We start from the raw sequence: 17980 nt of genomic DNA, 5'->3' as shown, positions 1-17980 counted from the left end.
TGAATGAGATGAAAGAGTCTAAGGGGAAAGTAAAATGACTGAAACAAGCCTGCAGTGGTTCAGGGAGCAGGTGAATAATATGTCATACTACTCAGGATAGTACATACCCGCTCTAGATTAGTAACCATTGAAGTAGTCTGCAGATCACAACAGGGTTTTGACTAAGTCTTACAGTTTACAGAAACATTAATATTGTAAAACCAAAAAAATGAACTGCGAGCAACCACCAAAAGCAAGGAAGAAGGATAGAGATAAACACAATTTATTAGGACTAAAAATTGTTACGTGCTTTCATCTCTTACATAGAAAACTTCATCAGAACTACTTAAACATCATAACTATATATATATAATCCATACAACCCATGTGACTTCTCAACCCTAATCACAAAATAGAATTAATTAAACCTTAATAAATTAAAATAACAGTCAAATATCTGCATATATAAGATAAGAATACAAGTAAAATGAAAGGTTCACATAATAATAAAATATCAAATACCATTATAACAGTCATTTATAAAAACTTGTAATTTAGCCGCCCATATTTTAAGAACACTGGTAATTGATACATTGTCATTTAGCCCAGGGGGCATGTATGCATCCAACTTTAATTGCCAAACTAGCTCTTTATATTCAATCCTGGTTTCCCTGGACCCTCCCCATTTCACTTTTGACAATTTGTTCTAACAGAAAAAAAAAGAAACATTACTCTGTGTACAAGAACATATGTGTCTAAAAAGAGCATTTTTCTCATTGCCATGCTGAACATCATAAATATAATCATATATATGCTTTTTTTAACATTCTCTCTGTTTCCCAATATAAAAACTGGTGCAGCTTAAACACTAGACTAAATAAATGACACCCTTACTATAACAATTGTAATGCCCCTTGGATTTGATAACCATGTTCCTAGCTTGTAAATATATTTGGTCCGTGTTACATACATAGGCACATTTATTACAATTCCCACATTGAAATTTACCCAAATATTTGTTATTTAAACGTATTCTCTTCACCTCAAGTTCCAAAATTTCTTTAATATTCATGTTTTTTTTTCTTTCTAACAAAACTTGGTTTTGCTGGAATATTATTCTTCTTTTAGGCTGATCTGTATTATTTACTTAATGTTGGAGCTTATCTCCCCGGGCCTCTACTGAAAATGGACATGTATCCATTTGGACTAGCCCGGTTAACAAATGTAAAATAAAAATAAATAAATAAAATAGATATATATTATTAATGCTAGGAGAACAAGTTAACACCCCCCCCCCAATGTCTATTAATATTCTCAATGCTTCTGGACTTGGAATTAAAAATATCTAATGTCTAATGTCTAATAAATCCATCTTCATCAATGAATTGGTGGTAGTCAGAGGTTATTCAATATGCTCTAATTAACTGACCTTTAATAATTCCTTTCTTCTGGTTGGAGAGGTGTTCACTCAAATAGTGTAGGTAGGAATTTAAAAATGTTTCCTTACAAAACAATTTAGAATGGAATTTATTCCCCTCCGTATCCTTATAGCAAAGAACATTTAAGTAATTAATACTATCCAAGGAATAGGTATAGGTGAATTTAAAAAATGCTGTAGTATTATTAATATATTCAAGAAAAGCACTCAAACAATCCAGCATACCTGTGTGGTGCAAGCCATGAGTCTAAAAGAGAGAAGTGCTTAGCATTTGGTCAGCAATGTCACAAGTGTAAAAAATGGAGCCATTTCTAAAAGTTTTGCAAATCAAGTAAGCCTCACACAGATGTAAAGAAAGGTTGCATAAAAAAACAATTTGATCAAGTAGAGCCGAAGCAGTCAGCTTTCTATGTAGATGGTGTATCAGTGTTTGGTGAAGGAGTTGATGCAGTGAATTTATTGACAAGAAGCAAAGTGTTTTCTACTGTCCGGATTAATGAAAAATCCAGAGAGCTCAAAGAAGACACTGCTTCAAAGTGTAATGTTATATCAGCATATGCATTTGCTAAAGTAAGAACTAAAGAACAATTCAATCTGGCCAGTAGTGCAAGACTTGTTGCTTATGGAGGTGAAGAGATTCTAACTGAAGGCTCAGTGATGCTTTCATGTTATTTGGCCGAGAACTGTTACAACTTGTTAGTCTATGTAGTCTGAAGACCAGTGCAATCTTTATTGGGTCTCAAAGATAGTTTAAGAATGACTCTACTTTCTTTTCCTAAAGAAGCCTATCACATAAGTGCATTTCCGAGTTCTAATTTTTCTGAAACAATTTTCTCAGAGTATGCTGATGTTTTCGATGACAAATTAGGCAAACTTCCACTTGTGTATTCCATGAAGTTAGACCCAGAGGTCACTCCAGTAGTCAGACCAGCAAGAAGAGTTCCAGTAGCTATGCAAGATATACTTAAAGCTCAGATGGATAAAATCATGCAGCAAGGTGTGATTTTGTCCAGTCTCAGAACCAACTGAATGGGTGTCGTCCTTGGTAGCTGCTCACAAAAAAGGCTCAGATGAAATCAGAATATGTATTGACCCAAGAGATCTGAACAAAGCATTAAAGAGACCATATCATCCAATGTACACAGTCGAAGAAGGTGCAGCTCTATTCCCTAATACTACTATATTTTCCTGTCTTGGATGCAGAGTTCATTTTGGCAAGTGATGCTTGATCGCAAATCCTCGTTTCTAACTACTTTTGGCACTCTGTTTGGCAGATGCAGATTCCTAAGGATGCCATTTGGAATAAATTCTGCAAGTGAAGTCTTTCAGTGTGCAATGGAGCAATTTTTTTCGGGTTATCCTTGTGCCATAATAATAGATGATTTATTGGTTGGAGGCAATGGGGAAGCAGAGCATGACAGAAACCTCAAAAAAGCTCTAGACAGAGCACATGAAGTAAAATTAAAACTCAATCCTCAGAAGTGCAAATGCAGACTTCCAGAAGTGACCTACATAGGACATTTGTTTACATGTACAGGCTTGAGACCAGACCCGGCCAAACAAGCAGCTATTCTTGAGATGTCAGCACCAGAAAATGTACAAGCTCTACAGCGTTTCTTAGGCATGGTCAACTATTTAGGCAAATTTATTCCAGACTTCACTAAGTTGACAGCACCTTTAAGAGAGCTAACACGCACAAATGCTGCATGGTCATGGTTGTAACAGCACCAGAAGGCATTTGAAGACCTCAAGCAGAAAATTGCCACCCCGCCCACATTATGATACTATGATGTGAGCAAACCAGTTTCTTTTTCCTGTGATGCTTCAAAATTTGGTCTTGGCACAGTTATACTTCAAGAGGGCAGACCGATAGACTATGCATCTAGAACACTAACTCAAACTGAGATGCAGTATGCTCAAATTGAGAAGGAGCTTCTGGCAATAGTATTTGCATGTTCCAAGTTTCATGATTATATTTATGGTTGAGTTGTTCAGATTGAAACTGACCATCAACCTCTAGTTACTTTTCTAAAGAAGGCTATCCATTCCACTCCAGTGAGATTACAAAGAATGTTGCTCAAATTGCAGAAGTACAATTTCAAAATGGTCTACACAAAAGGCACATTTCTGTATCTGGCTGATAGCTTATTCAGATCACCCAGAAATATGACAGAACAGCTTGATGCAGAGAATTTTGACTTTGATGTGATGTCAGTTTGTAACTTTTCCACCACTAGACTTGATAAGTTAAGAGATCGCACTCAGACTAATCCAATTTTGCAAACCTTCATTCACTACATTAATGGTGGATGGCCATCAAAAAAATCTAGTGCGCTACCTGAACTACCTTCATCTACTGTAGCAACTGATATCTTCGAGTGCAACAATCAACACTACTTGGTTTTGGTAGACTCTTATTCAAATTGCTTTGAGATTGATCCAATACCTAACCTAATATCCTCTGCTGTTATTACGAAGTTGAAACATCATTTCTCAGTTCATGGTAGCCCACACAAACTTCTTTCTGACATTGGTACACAATTTAATAGCCACTTGTTTCAGAAATTTGCAAAAGAATGGGACTTTGTACACTAGTAGTCCCGAATATCCTCAGTCCTATGGTCTAGCTGAATGTGCCATGCAAAGCAATTACTTGAAAGGTCAAAGTGTGCAATAACGATGTGTTCTTGAATTTGCTTAATCTCAAAAACATACCCCATGACAATATTCTCGGCTCACCTGCTCAAAGACTACTTTCCAGGCAAACTAGAACTACACTACCCATTACTTCTAGTTTATTGAAGCCTAAACCTAAGAACAATAAAACCATCAAAGCTCAATTGTGAAGAAGCATACTATCCAGAAGTCTAGTTACGACAGATCAAGCAGATTACTTTGTCCATTGAGGGAAGAAGAGATGGTAAGAATCAAGACAACAAAAGGTTTTGATTGAGTAGGACAGATTACAGGTATTTGTGCCAAGCCAAGATCCTACCTGGTAGACACCGAGGGTGTGGAGTATAGGAGGAACCATATACATCTTCTTCCTGTACCAGAATCATCATCACCATCACAGAATTGCTTCTGTGATGTAGACTCCAAATCTAAGAGTGAATCAGACACTGCTCCCATACCAGAATGTGTTCAAAATTCTGATTCCATTCCAGAAAATGATTAGAACAGTCCACAGGTCAACCATTTTGCAGAGTCAGTTCCAGTTGCTAAATCTCATTCCCAGTTTTATGTCACATGCTATGGATGAGTATCTAAGCCTAGTGTGAAATACGCAGCAACATGGACTTGATTGTATATATCTATGTATTTAGTACTGTATAATGCATGACCAAGAATTACCAGTGATTTCTGTATGCCAAATAGCCTCATAATGTTGTATGATCTATTTTGCAATGAGGGAGGATGTAGATCAGAGTGCAAGTGAAGGGTGCTGTATTTTTAAGAAGCATGTCAAGGCTATACATGCACGTATAAATTCCAGACACGTGCAATCCCTAGTGCCATTTTGAAAGAGTAGCCAGGGAGAGAGCATGCATGATCGCAGTTGTTAGTTTGTATATAAGTTACTTAAGTTAAAGTCAGTAAGATTCTACAGTGATGTGTTTTGTATAAAATAAAGCTGCTTGAACAGAACCCACAAAGACTCTTCTTTTGTGTCCTGGATAGGAGAGTGATAGCGGGGATTAATAACACACTTCCTCCTAACGGAGTTGTCAACCAAACTGATCTCTCCATCATGAAATAAACAACGTAAGTTCAGTTTCCTAAGAAGGTTAAATGGACATTCAGTAAGGGCCTACTCTTTAGTTTTAAGATAATATCCTTCAGAAACATTTTAGTTTTAGAGAGGTCAACTTATGTAACCCCGTGGATACATGGACTTTCTTATCCTGACTTTAACTTCACATTTCTGCTGAGAGTTAAATAGGGCAGAATACCTGAACTGGAACAATTGCCCTTAGATTTTCTCCAGGCTAAGTGTAATTATGCTGTCTATTTCCTTAATCAAATTGACTTGACTCATTGGCAGAAAGGTCTGTATCCTTGCAACAAAGATCTCAATTACCCCAAAGATGCTGCTCCAGAACTACCAGGTGACAGCTATAAATGGATACAGTAGTTACAGGAGTCCCATCTTTGGTGACTATGTAAGAAAATCCTGTTACAGCAAGCTGTCCTTTCAGTTGCTAGTGACTGAAGAAAGTATATGAGTCATCTGGGATAATCTCAACATTCTTATTATAACTTGGGCATCTCGTGATTTGGCTGAATTTTTCTTTGTTCCAAGGGATTTTTCCTGAATATTGAAGTAAGTATTCATCACTGGGCTAACATCTAGCTAGCTGACACTGCTACCTGGAGTCTGAAGTAAAGTTGCATAATGCAGAAATTTTTGAGAGAGCAGCTTGTCTGCAAAGTCTGTGTTATGACCTTCACATCCTAAGCACTGACTCTCATTTTTCCAAATAGCAGAATCAACTGTACAGCTTTCTGTTTTCATAGTTTGGGCATCCATAAAGGATATTAGATATTCCCTCACAGTAGTGTCACCATATCTCCTCTAGGTACATTTCTTGACTTTATCCAGGAGCTGTTTCTGTATCAGTTGTGTGTTAAGCATATATGTATGGTATATATCCTGTCAGGTCCAGAGAAGAGTGTATTTGTTAATGCTACTGCTAGCACGCATGGTACAATTCCTTTTTCACTTCCAAATACAAAGATGTTTCTGCCAGATAATTAAGTGGAATTCTAAAATAACCAGGATAAGGGCATTTACTACTTAATTTGGCTATCTGGGATGGCTGTAGTCTATTATAAAGACTTTGCAATGATGTCCAGACTTCTTTTAGCAGGTCTGGTGTGTTGGATGTTGTTCAGCAGATATAATTTGTAAGAACCTTTTATCATAGGGAGAGAACCTGGGTCTCTAGTTCAAATCCTCTTGTCTAACATGCAACAGCCAAGATCAAGTGTGAAAGGTCATTAGAACATTCAGAAGTGGCACTCTGCATCATTGCAGAAAATGATGCATTAGAGTCATATGAACTTAGTATGATGAAAGGTGGCCATGTCAGCAACTGATGTGAAAGCGCCTCATCTGTTCATTCACTGTTGTGATTTCCTGAAGTGACAGGATAATAGCACTAGTGTATGCCAAGTCTATAATAGGAAGAGCAAAATGTTTGGGAAATGGCTAAGGAAAAGCATTTCTGTCTGACGACTGACTTCAAGTCAGTCCCATTTTTCCAACTTATGGACTAAATTTATAGGAAGAAGATCACTTTTAACTGTGTGTTATAAATATGTTTTTTAACAGTGAGTAACGTAATGTCATTTGTTAATTGTGAGCTCTATTTAATAACACAATGTGATTTGCTATATTTAATAATGTGTGTTTTGTTGACTGCAAGCTGTACGTAATAATAGTGTTCTTTTTGCTAGTCACAGCAGGTCAGGGGAATATTTTCCATTTACATTAAAGCAACAGCAGAGAATAACATTAATGCAAAATATGGAGGCCTTTTATTTCACAAGCCTACATCTTCTAAAAGTAGACTTGAGAATGGAGCACATAAAGGGAAGGAGGACAAATTAAGTATATGTGTTGGAGAGGTGGGTGTGAATGTAGGCATATCACAAGTAGATTATTGAAGTCTAAGTATGTGTTACGTACAGGCAGTTTGCTTAATTTCAGATACATATCTGAGTTGAAGGAATTCAAACGTGGAGTCTGTGAAGCTATATGGTGGTGTATTTTGTCTGCATATTTAGCACCGAGACTTATTTTAGAGTTAAAACATACACAGTTTCATAACACTGAAATCATATGCATATATTCTAGAGGCTTGCATCAGGAAAAATGGATATCCATCACTGGGAAACAAAAAAAGAAAGCTACCAGAGTTAGATTTCAGCCAACTGTACAAAAGTGATATGCCTTCCTGAAGTAATAGTTTGGAGGTGAAACAAAAAACTGAACCGACTGGATCCAGCGTTACAAAAAGAAATGTTTACATTGTACTTAACTCCTTCTGGTAAACCAGTCAGATGTAGTGAGAGTTATTAACAGTTATTTTTTTTTCAGTTACCATGACAGTTGTACACTGAAGCCGTTTAAAACTGTCCACCATTTGACTACAGAATATGATTACTGCCAGGCCGGTGTATGAATTTATGAATGAGTACAGCAGCTAGGCTGTACAGATTTTCACAGAATGTCCAGATTTTTGTCTCATATTTTTGGTGTGATCCTCCTAAAATCTGTACTTTTCTGGCATATAGATGAGGATTAAAGTCATTAAATAATGACAAACATTTGAGTTTAAGACTCCACATCCTTCAGAAAATTAATGCTAATGCAAAACCTATTATTCTATCACGTTTCTAAGTTTGTAAGAGCAATATATAAAATCTGTCCATTTGTCCCCCCCATCATTTTAGGCTTTGTCCAGATTTTTTGCTCTAAAAGGGTGAGAGGTATGCTAGGCAGAATAAAAACTATTTATTTAAACAGGTGAGTAGGGCATGCTGGGTGTGTGCAAAACTCAGTTACTATAAAGTGGCCAGGTTCTAACTTTATTCACTTTGTGTCCTGATGATAAATACACCTTTCTTAAAGGACTGTGGTAAGTTGTTTGATAAAGCTGTTTTTTCCTTTATTTTTTGCAGTAGACATTGCAGCTTCTCCTAGAGAAAAGAATCTAAAACATATATCTGCTGAGTACCATACCTCTCAAGTCTTTGCATAAGAACTCTGGACAAATCCAAAAAGTAATGGGGGGAGTCAAAGACTGAAAAATCAGGGACATGTTTTTAGATAGTACTCAGTTAAAGTTAGAAAGTTGCTAGAACAGACTTAAAAAAAACAAAAAAAGAGCTGTAGCTGACCACTTAAATAGTATCCAAAAGAGAAAAAGTGTGTGCTCATGCGAAGGGCTTCACAACACTTTAATGTCAAAAACACATAAAAGCAAAACAAACCAGAGGAAATGAGAGCTTTTGCATCACCAAAGGATGCTTAATCAGCTCTAAATACTAATACAAAGTAGCTCAATTTATACAGCTTGAATTCAGCGCCTGAGATCACGTGCCTCAGAGCTGGTTTTAAAGGAGCATTTTCATTTAATCCTTTACCAGTAGTTGCATGCAGCAAAACAATCCATTTGGTCTCCAGATTCTCAGTGCGAGTTCTTATATTACCACCCCCTAATACTTGGCATAAAAATTTCAAGCACAAAAAAATTAAAAACATGGCTAGCACCTACAGTTTTCACGTTTGCCAAGTGCATTTTTGCCATCACATTTATTCGTACTATAGACGTGTTCTGTAACCCTGTTCCTAAAATTACAACTTGTTTTCCCAACATAGTAACAGTTGCATATACAACATTCAGCATAATAAACAACATTCTGTGTATTACAGTCAGCATAGAAATCACAGTCATACCTACAACCAGTAACAGGGTGTTGAAAATAATCACATTCAATAATATATGTGCAAATATTGCAACTACGACACCTATGAGTCCCTCTCAATGTCAAATTAGGTTCTGGCCTCCTTGTAATAGGTTTGTAGCACATCATTCTCTTAATTGTCTTAACATTTTTATACTTGAACTTAGGCTCACATCCAATGACATCCCTAAATTTGGAGTCTGTCATTAATATATTCCAGTGTTTCTTAGCAATATTGCATACATTATATATATATATATATATATATATATATATATATATATATATATATATATATTGTTAGAATAATTCAAGGACAATCTATCCATGTCATCCTCCCTTCTTCTAGATAATTGTGTATTACTGTATGTACCAGCAAGATAAGGTTGCACTCTATCATGTCTTACATCAGCACTTCATTCTGTACCTGGTGAGCCATCTGTTCACTATAACCCCTCTCACAGAGCTCTTCAACTAAATTATCAAAGGAAGAATGCATGTCACTGTCTTTGTTATGTAGTCATACATGCCTATAAAATTGACCTTTTATTGCATTTCTCTTCAAGTGTTTTGGGTGCATACTCTGTGCATGCAAAATACTATTTCTCTTGCAAGCCTTCTTATAAATGGAGGTATTTATCATGCCACCTTCCTTACCAACATATACATCTAAGAAATCAACATCTGTATCGCAGAATTTATAGGTTAACTTTAAAAAATTAGTTGTTCCATGTAAATATTGTATAAATTCTTGTAAAGTCTCTACCATGCCTGCCCAAACCAAAAAGACATCACCCACAAATCGAGAATAATGCATTAAAAATGGGCGATAGATGTTCCTCTCATTAAACACAAATTCAGATTCCCATCGGGCCATTACCATGTTGGCATATGTGTTTGCACACATCATGCCCATTGCTACACCCACCTTTTGAACATAGTATTTGTCATCAAATAAAAACACATTGTTGGTTAGAGTAATATCTAATAGATAACATATTAGATATCTACGTTCATATGTATACATAGAATGTTCTCTTAGGTAACATCTAACCAATTTAGTGCCTTCCTGATTGGGAATAGCAGTAGATAGCAAAACCACATCCATGGTAACAAATAGGTATTCATCAGTATGGCCCTGCTTAGTCCAAGCAGGTAGTCTCTTCAGAAGACGGCCTTTGTCTCGAAACACAGTTTCAACCTTATCAATAACAGGACGTAACTGTTTATCCACATAAATAGACATGGGCACAGTAATTTACCCTTTCCCCGATACTATAGGTCTCATAGGGAGGTTGATATATGTTTTATGAACCTTGGGTAACCCATAAATAACAGGCATAGTGGGACAATTAACATTAAAGTATTTGTATAGCCGTTTATCAATCAAACCTTCCAGTAGTAGTTCATATATATATATATATATATATATATATATATATATATATGAATAAACATTCCTAATCAATCTATCTACTTCAGCTCGTTCACAAACAGCATATGTGATATCATCATTCAACAGTACAATCATAGCATCTACATACTTTTCAGTGTCCATCACTATACTCCCTCCCCCTTTGTCTGACAGTCGTATATAGAGGTCTTGCCTCATAATCAAATCATTCAGAACTGCCCATTCCATTTTAGTCATATTAAAATAACTTTTCTTCATTGCATGTTCATTAAACATATTATATATCTCATTTTCACCGACCTTATTGAAAACCTTTAGTAATGGTGTAACAACAGGGATTGTTGCTAGAATAACAAGTTTTCCATTAGCGTGGAGTTTCTGAAGACCATGAAGTCTGAAATCAAATATCAGACATTATTTAGTGACTTCACTCCTAAATGATTTGCCAGAAATCCACAAATTTTATGATGAACATACAAAGAATTATGCAAAAATTTGGACATTCTGTTAAATTCTGGCTAGTTTGAGGTATGCTGAGTGCCATATTACATAACTTAATGTGACATAAAGCCTACCAATGCCATATTGGCTTTGATTTATGCTGTTTAAAAAGATAATTTATAAAAAATGTTTAAAGTTGCATATTACATAACTAATTTCTTTGGATCGTAGACATTATTTATTTTTCTTTAAGACAGTACACATCTTAAAGAAAGAACTGACTAATCACATTATCTTACCTGTACAGACTGCATGCATAACACTCAGTCTTCAGTTGTCAGTGTGCCATTTTAAATAGAATGAGCCACCAGCTCTGTTGGCATAGAGGAAAAATCCATGTTCAACTAGTGTCTTATGATCCCTCTGGAGCTTTTGTGGGGGAAGAGAAGAATAACGTGGTTATTTAAGCTTAACTCTTACATTGGGGGGGGAGGTTGTAGGAACCATGCCTTAGGAAGTCAGACCCATTGTGGATTATCCAATGGAGACACTCATGAAAATGATCGATATGCCCTTGCTGATTCTCATTACATGCCAAACCCTGTGGTGGACCAGTGGCTTAGTGGTAATTTGCAGTGGCTATGGTGTGCAGGGTCCTGGGTTCAAGATTTGGCAGGACCAATTATTTTAGAACTAGTAAAGTCCGGTTTTCATATTTTGCTGAATTCTGGGCTGTTTGTAAGTACCTGTGTTGTCCAGAACTTTCTAAGATTATTGGGAAGCATCAGTGAGAGTGGTGAGCTTTGGAACAGCCTGTCTGTTGCTGGAGGAGTGGTTTCAGCTCAGAAACTGTAGTTTTATTGGCCATTTTGGGCTATTTCTGTCCCTTTCATCTTTCTGCTTAAAAACCTGTGTTTGCCCATTTTTGCACATCGTGCAGCACTGTTTAACTAGGGTTAAACTATTCCTGGCGCCATAAAGTCTACTCTTCAATTTTTCCCCTTAGAACTAGCCAGTTTCTTAGTTTTAGCACTTTAATCTGCTTCTTTGAGCTCAGCAAGTTGCTCAGAACTTGTTGTAAGCTACAGATTACTACAGCATACAACCTTCCTCGTTATCTAGAGGAAAGCAGCTTTTGCACTTACTTTCCTCATTTGCCTAGAGGAAAACAGCGCTTGTACCTTCCTCACTTATCTAGAGGAAAATAGCTTTTTATTCAGGCATGTCCAAGGGTCAGCTCCTGGTGCTTTCTCCTGTCTACCTGATGAATCTGGGCATCTTGGGACAATGTAGCAATTGCCTCATGTACACAGACAACCCTCCCCTCCTTCCACCCAACAATACAACCTGTGAGAGATGCACTTATCTAGCCAAACTGGAGGCAAAGCTCTCTCTAACCACGACTGAACCCGTCAGTCAAGAGGAGAAGGTTAACACTTGCACCACACTCATCACATAGTCTCATTAAACCTACACCAAAAAACCCCCACACATAGAAACACAAAAACATTCATGGAGACTCTCAATAATAATCTGCCCAAGCAAAAGAGACCTCAAAATCATAAAAGCAGGCAACCTCTACCTCTCAACACAACCTAAAAGCCACTTTACTCACAAACTCAGTGTGCCACTCAACCAAAGCCCATAAGGCAAAACAACGTACCCAACACATTAGACATAGTTGACTCTATAGTCAGGCACACTGATGTTCCACTCACCAGACTTAACAAGGAGAATGTTACTGTTAGCTGCCTATCAGGTGTCAGGATCCACCACATAACCCATGCACTCAGGTCACTCCACAGCAAGTACAAATGTGACTCTGTCATTATCCATGTTGGTGTGAAACACCTGAGATGTACCTCCCTGGACTACATGAAAAGAGACATAGGTTCATAGGTTCATACTAGGCTATCTGCCCTGGGGCAATTATAAGCCTAGCCCGATTCTGTATGGCTTACGCCACCCCTTGATTTGAGTATACTGTGCCCATTTTTAAGGTTTAGTTTACTGTGCCTCTGTCTAATAGTGACACGGGAGTAATCCCTGGGACAAACCTACGATCCCCATCCACTTATCGAGATTCTTCTTGAAGAGATTCAGTGAGGTGCTCTGCCTCACATGAACTGGAATTCTATTCCAGAGCGAAGGGAGCCTCTGGGTTATGAACCTGTCCCTCCAGCAAGTTCTATTTATTTCTGTGCTGAGGTTCAAGTCCCTCGAGCGTGTGGCTCTAAGGGATTTAGATTTACTTAGGTGGAGCATGTCCATTAATTCTGGATTTGACATAGCTTTGTATGTCAGGCATAGATCGCCTCGAAGTAGGCGGTATGCAACTGAGTAGAGCTGGAGTTTTTTTAACCGAGCAGTATATGGCATCTGTTTGAAACCCTTGATCCTCTTGGTGAGATACTTTTGGGGTCTTTCTAATTGCTGCAGGTGTCGGGTAAGGTACATCCCAAAAGGGGCATTGTATTCTATGATGGGCCTGATGAGGGATGAATAAAGGGGCACGATTACCTTTCTTGATCTAGATGTGAAACCCTTCATGATGAGGTGGGCTATGTAGAAGGTCTTTCTAACCACTTTGGCAATGTGGTTTTCAAAGGAGAGATTGCTATCAACTTGGGTCCCCAGGTCCCTAATAACTTTCTCTGTACTTAATGGGTTTCCGCCTATGTGGTAATTTGTGGGCACATTGTTTTTGCCAAAGGGTATGACTATACATTTTTTGGCATTTAGCTTTAAACCACGGCGCTGGCACCAGTTATCTGTCTCTGTGAGACCTTTTTGTGTCAGCTGGAGAGTTGATTATGGCGCCCAGTTTGCAGTCGTCTGCGAACTTGGTGAGCCATAGTCCTCCCACATTTGCCTGTACCTCGGAAAAGTATATACCGAACAAGAGTGGTCCCAGGACAGAACCCTGTGGGATGCCACTTGTGACCAGTTTTGAGTCTGACATGGCTCCAGCAACTCTCACTCTGTGGGTTCTGTCTTTGAGCCAGTTTGCGACCCATCTTGTGACATAGGGGTTTATATTTAAGCTGGATAGCTTATCTATGATGCCTGAGTGGGGTATTGTGTCAAATGCCTTTGCAAGGTCCAGATAGGCTGTGTGGACTACCTTCCCTTCATCTATGGCTTTGGTGACTGTTTCAAAGAAGTCAACCAGGTTCAAAAGGCAGGATCTGCCCTTGACAAAGCCGAACTGGGTAGGATCTAGTGTCTGTAGGTCCCCAATGTCTTTGTTTATGAGCTCCATGATGATCCTCTCCATAGCCTTGCAGACTAAGCTAGTCAGGCTTATGGGGCAATAGTTTCCAGGGTCCGTAGATGCTCCACCTTTGTGGAGTGGGACCACTGTTGCTGTACGCCATTCTGTGGGCACATATCCTGTAGTGAGGCTGAGATTAAATAGCTGTTTTATTTGAGGGATTAGTTCCTCTTGTAGTTCATGTAGGACGCAACCTGGGACGCCATCTGGTCCCATGGAAGCAGTGTTTTTGCTTTGGAGAGGGCAGCCTTCACCTGAGCATCTGAGATGTTTGGGAGGCAGCCCTCTGCCGGGATAGATATTTGCTCTTTTGGGGGGGAGGGGGTGGAGAAGTTTGCACTGAACCTGTCTGCCAGGATATTGGCGATGTCTGTGGGTTCAGTGTATTTTTTGTCGTTTAGAATCAACTCAGAACAAGTCTGGGAGTTGCATCCCAGGTTTCTAACATAACTGAAAAAGCCTTATGATTGTCTTTGGTGTCCTGTGCAATTTTTCTCTCGAAGCTGGCCTTGGAGGATTTTATGAGGGATTGTAATTTTTTGCTAGTACTGATCAGAGATGCCTTCCCTAGTAGGGATTTTGCTCTATCATGTAGTAGCTTCCTCCTTCTGTTGTACAGTTTATTTATGGCAGGGGTCCACCAGACTGGACGCCTGCCTTTGGATGATTGGGTCTTGGTTTTCTTTGGGATAGCATGATCCATGCATTCCTGGAGATGTCCGTAGAATGCATTTATATAGGATTCTGCAGTTTGGGCTGTAGTTTCCACTGGCCCTGGGGCCTTGAAGGATTCCACTTCAGTTTTGAGAAGTGAAAAGTTCGCTTTTGAGAAGTTTTTCACTGTGGTTTTCTGGGCTGGGGGTGGGGTCGGGATGTGGACATCCAGTGAAATTAATTTATGGTCTGATCTTACCAATGAGGGATATACTTCTGGTGTGGAGCATAGAGTCCCCATGTTGGTAATGATCAGGTCTAGTATGTTGTCCCCTCTTGTGGGAGTGGTGACTAGTTGTTCCATAGCATTTGAGTTTATAATTTCCAGGAATCTTTGGGCTAAGGTGCTGGGGCTTGAGTAGTGCTTCCAGTCAATGTTTGGGTAGTTGAAGTCGACCAATATAATGGTGTTCGGAGAGATCTTCATGTTCTCCAATGTTTTCAGGAAAGCGAATGGGATTCCTGACTTTGAGAGGGTGGTCTGTAGGATGCTATAAACTGAAAAGCAGTCTTGCCCACTGTTAGTTGCACATGGATGGTCTCCGATACGTGCAATGCCACTAACCTGGAGGTGTGGATATCCTTGATAAATATGGAAACTCCCCTCCTTTTGTGGTTCGGTCCGGGTTTTGGGGCGAAAAGCATGATATGAGGTACAGCCTGGTAGTGCTGGGGTGCTCTCTGTAGCCTTGAACCAGGTTTCTGTCACTGCACAGATATCTATGTTCTCCATACTGAGGAGAGCTTCGAGTGCGTGCATCTTGAGGTTAAGACTTCTGGCGTTTAGCAGCATTACCCTTAGTTTCTTGTTCCTTGTGCTGTCTTTGGGGTGGGTTTGACTTTTGAGCCTTGCCTAAAAAGGCACTATGGGAGTGGCAAGAGCCTTTGCCAATATCCAAAAGCCCAGTGGTGACAGGTGCAAGCCGTCCCTAGCGAAGCAACGTGGCTTGTCGAGCATATCATCCCAGGCTGACAGACACTGGATCCCCTTTGAATGACACCAAAATTTTAGCCAATTGTTAAAATCGATCATTTTGTCTTTGTACTGTGGCATCATTCTAGGTGAGGGTAAGATGCTGCTCAAGGTCAGGGTCATACCAGCTTGGGCTACATGATCAGAGAGCTCCTCTATGTCTCTTTTCATGTAGTCCAGGGAGGTACGTCTCATGTCATTCACACCAGCATGTACAATGACTGAGTCATATTTGTATTTGCTTTGGAGTGACCTGAGTGATTGCGTTATGTGGCGGATCCTAGCGCCCGACAGGCAGCTCACTGTGACCTTCTCTTTATTCAGCCTGGTGAGCGGGACGTCAGTGTGTCTGACAATAGTCACCTATAACAAGAGTATCAGGTGTGTTATTCAGCCTTAAGGGCTGTGGCTGCTTGGCACACTGACTTTGTGGGTTATGTGGTGTGTGTGTTTTGTTTTGAGGTAGCGTTTGCTTGGATGTCTGCTTTGGAGGTCTCTGTTGCTTAGGTAGATTTTTATTTAGAGCCTCCGAGTATGTTTTTGTGTATTTATGTGTTTGGTTCGCTGATGTGGTGGGACTATGTGATACTGGAATTGTGTTGTGTGAGGTTACCTTCTCCTCCTGACTGGTTACACCAGTTTTGAGATGAGAGAGCTCAGCCTCCAGTTTGGCTAAATAGTTGCATCTCTCACATATATTTGAACCTGTTTGGAGGAGGAGAGGGTTGTCCGTGTACATGAGACAGTTGTAACATTGCCTCAAACTTCCCAGATTCACCAGCTAGACTGGAGAGGAAACCATTGACTGACCTTTGGACATGCTAGAGTAATAGGGAAACTGAATTTAAGATGACCAATAGAGGACAGGGTAATCGTAGAGAGTATAAGAGTAAGTAGTGCTTATAGTTTAATAGTGCTAACTTGTAGGATTACTTAATTGGACCAGTGAAGGGCCTTAGAATGAGAATATGGTGTTTAAATTGAGAGATAGAGCAGTTCTAAGGGGAAAAGTGAAGAGCAGACTTTGTGGAGCCAGGAATAGTTTAATCCCAATTAGGCGGCGCTGCCCGCTGTTGCGCTATGCTCAAAAATGTGCAAAACTGCGCAAAAGAGGGTTTTAAGAGAGGAAGATGAAGGAGTTTTGGAATTGACCCAGAATGGCTAATAAAACTACAGTTTCAAGTCAGTAACCACTCCCACAGGGGCAGACAGGCTGCTCAATGTTTTTCACAGCCACTGATCAACAGAGAGACTTTCCTTTAGCCCAAGCAAAAAATGGCCTCACAGAAACTTACAAACAGTTCAAGAACAGCAAGCCTGTAAATGAACTTTTTTAAATCTCAGAAAAGTGGGAAAAAAGCAAGATTTTTTTTTTTTTTTTTTCAGAGATAGCAGAGGTTAACAAGTATCAGCAAGTTATAACAGTGCAGTAAATGACCCCACACAAGAGTGCTAGGCCAAAGACAGATAAAATGCAAGTTTTGAGAAAAAAACGATTTTAAAAATAAGTGCAAACAGGAAATTCAGTAAACAGCTCTAGGTTGTGCTCTAAATACAGTTACTAATGCAGAAATCAAATTTAACAAGCCAGAAAATGCTCAAAATAGGCGGCTATGCAGAAAAACGTAGCAAATAAACAGAGGAAAAATACTTAAAGTCTCAAAAGTGGCTCCTTTCTTCTCTCAGCGTTTTCTCCTGAAAGCCTGAAAAGACGCCAAAACCACGAGGCAACCAGGTTTTAAGAGAGGAAGATGAAGGAGTTTTGGAATTGACCCAGAATGGCCAATAAAACTACAGTTTCAAGTCAGTAACATGGACATGGACATGGACACACTCTCAGGTATGACCCTAGCCCTGAGTAGCATCCTACCTTCGCTCAGAATGATACCATCGTACAAGGACAAAATGATTGACTTTAACAACTAGCTAAGCTTCTGGTGTCATTTTAAAGGGGTCCAGTATATGTCTACCTTGGACAACATGGTTGACAGGCCACGATGCTTTGCCAGAGATGGCCTTCACCTGTTGCCCCTGGGATTCCGGATACTGGCTGAGGCTCTTGCTGCCCCTATAGTGCCTTTTTTAGGCAAGATTCAAATGACAAACCCACCACTGTAACAGGTACAGGCAAGCAAAAACTGAGGGTAGTGCTACTCAGTGCTAGAAATCTAAACCTCAAAATGCACTCACTCGAGGCACTCCTTAAAATGGTGAACATCAATATCTGTGCAGTGACTGAGACCTGGTTCAAGGCTCCAGAGAGCACCCCTGCGC

At 39.3% G+C, this 17980-nt stretch overlaps 1 protein-coding gene across 1 annotated transcript in view; it reads left to right on the top strand.

The window, feature by feature from the left end:
• LOC122792225 (CUB and sushi domain-containing protein 1-like) overlaps window positions 1–17980 on the top strand; it is a 3080606-nt gene that overhangs the window by 1702370 nt on the left and 1360256 nt on the right. The window lies entirely within an intron of this gene.

This window comes from Protopterus annectens, chromosome 1.part2 (genome assembly GCF_019279795.1).
Source record: "Protopterus annectens isolate FY-2018-M chromosome 1.part2, PAN1.0, whole genome shotgun sequence".
In the NCBI taxonomy this organism is placed as follows: domain Eukaryota; kingdom Metazoa; phylum Chordata; order Ceratodontiformes; family Protopteridae; genus Protopterus; species Protopterus annectens.
The sequence above is the reverse complement of the archived record's forward strand: the minus strand, read 5'-3'. Positions and strand labels throughout refer to the sequence as shown.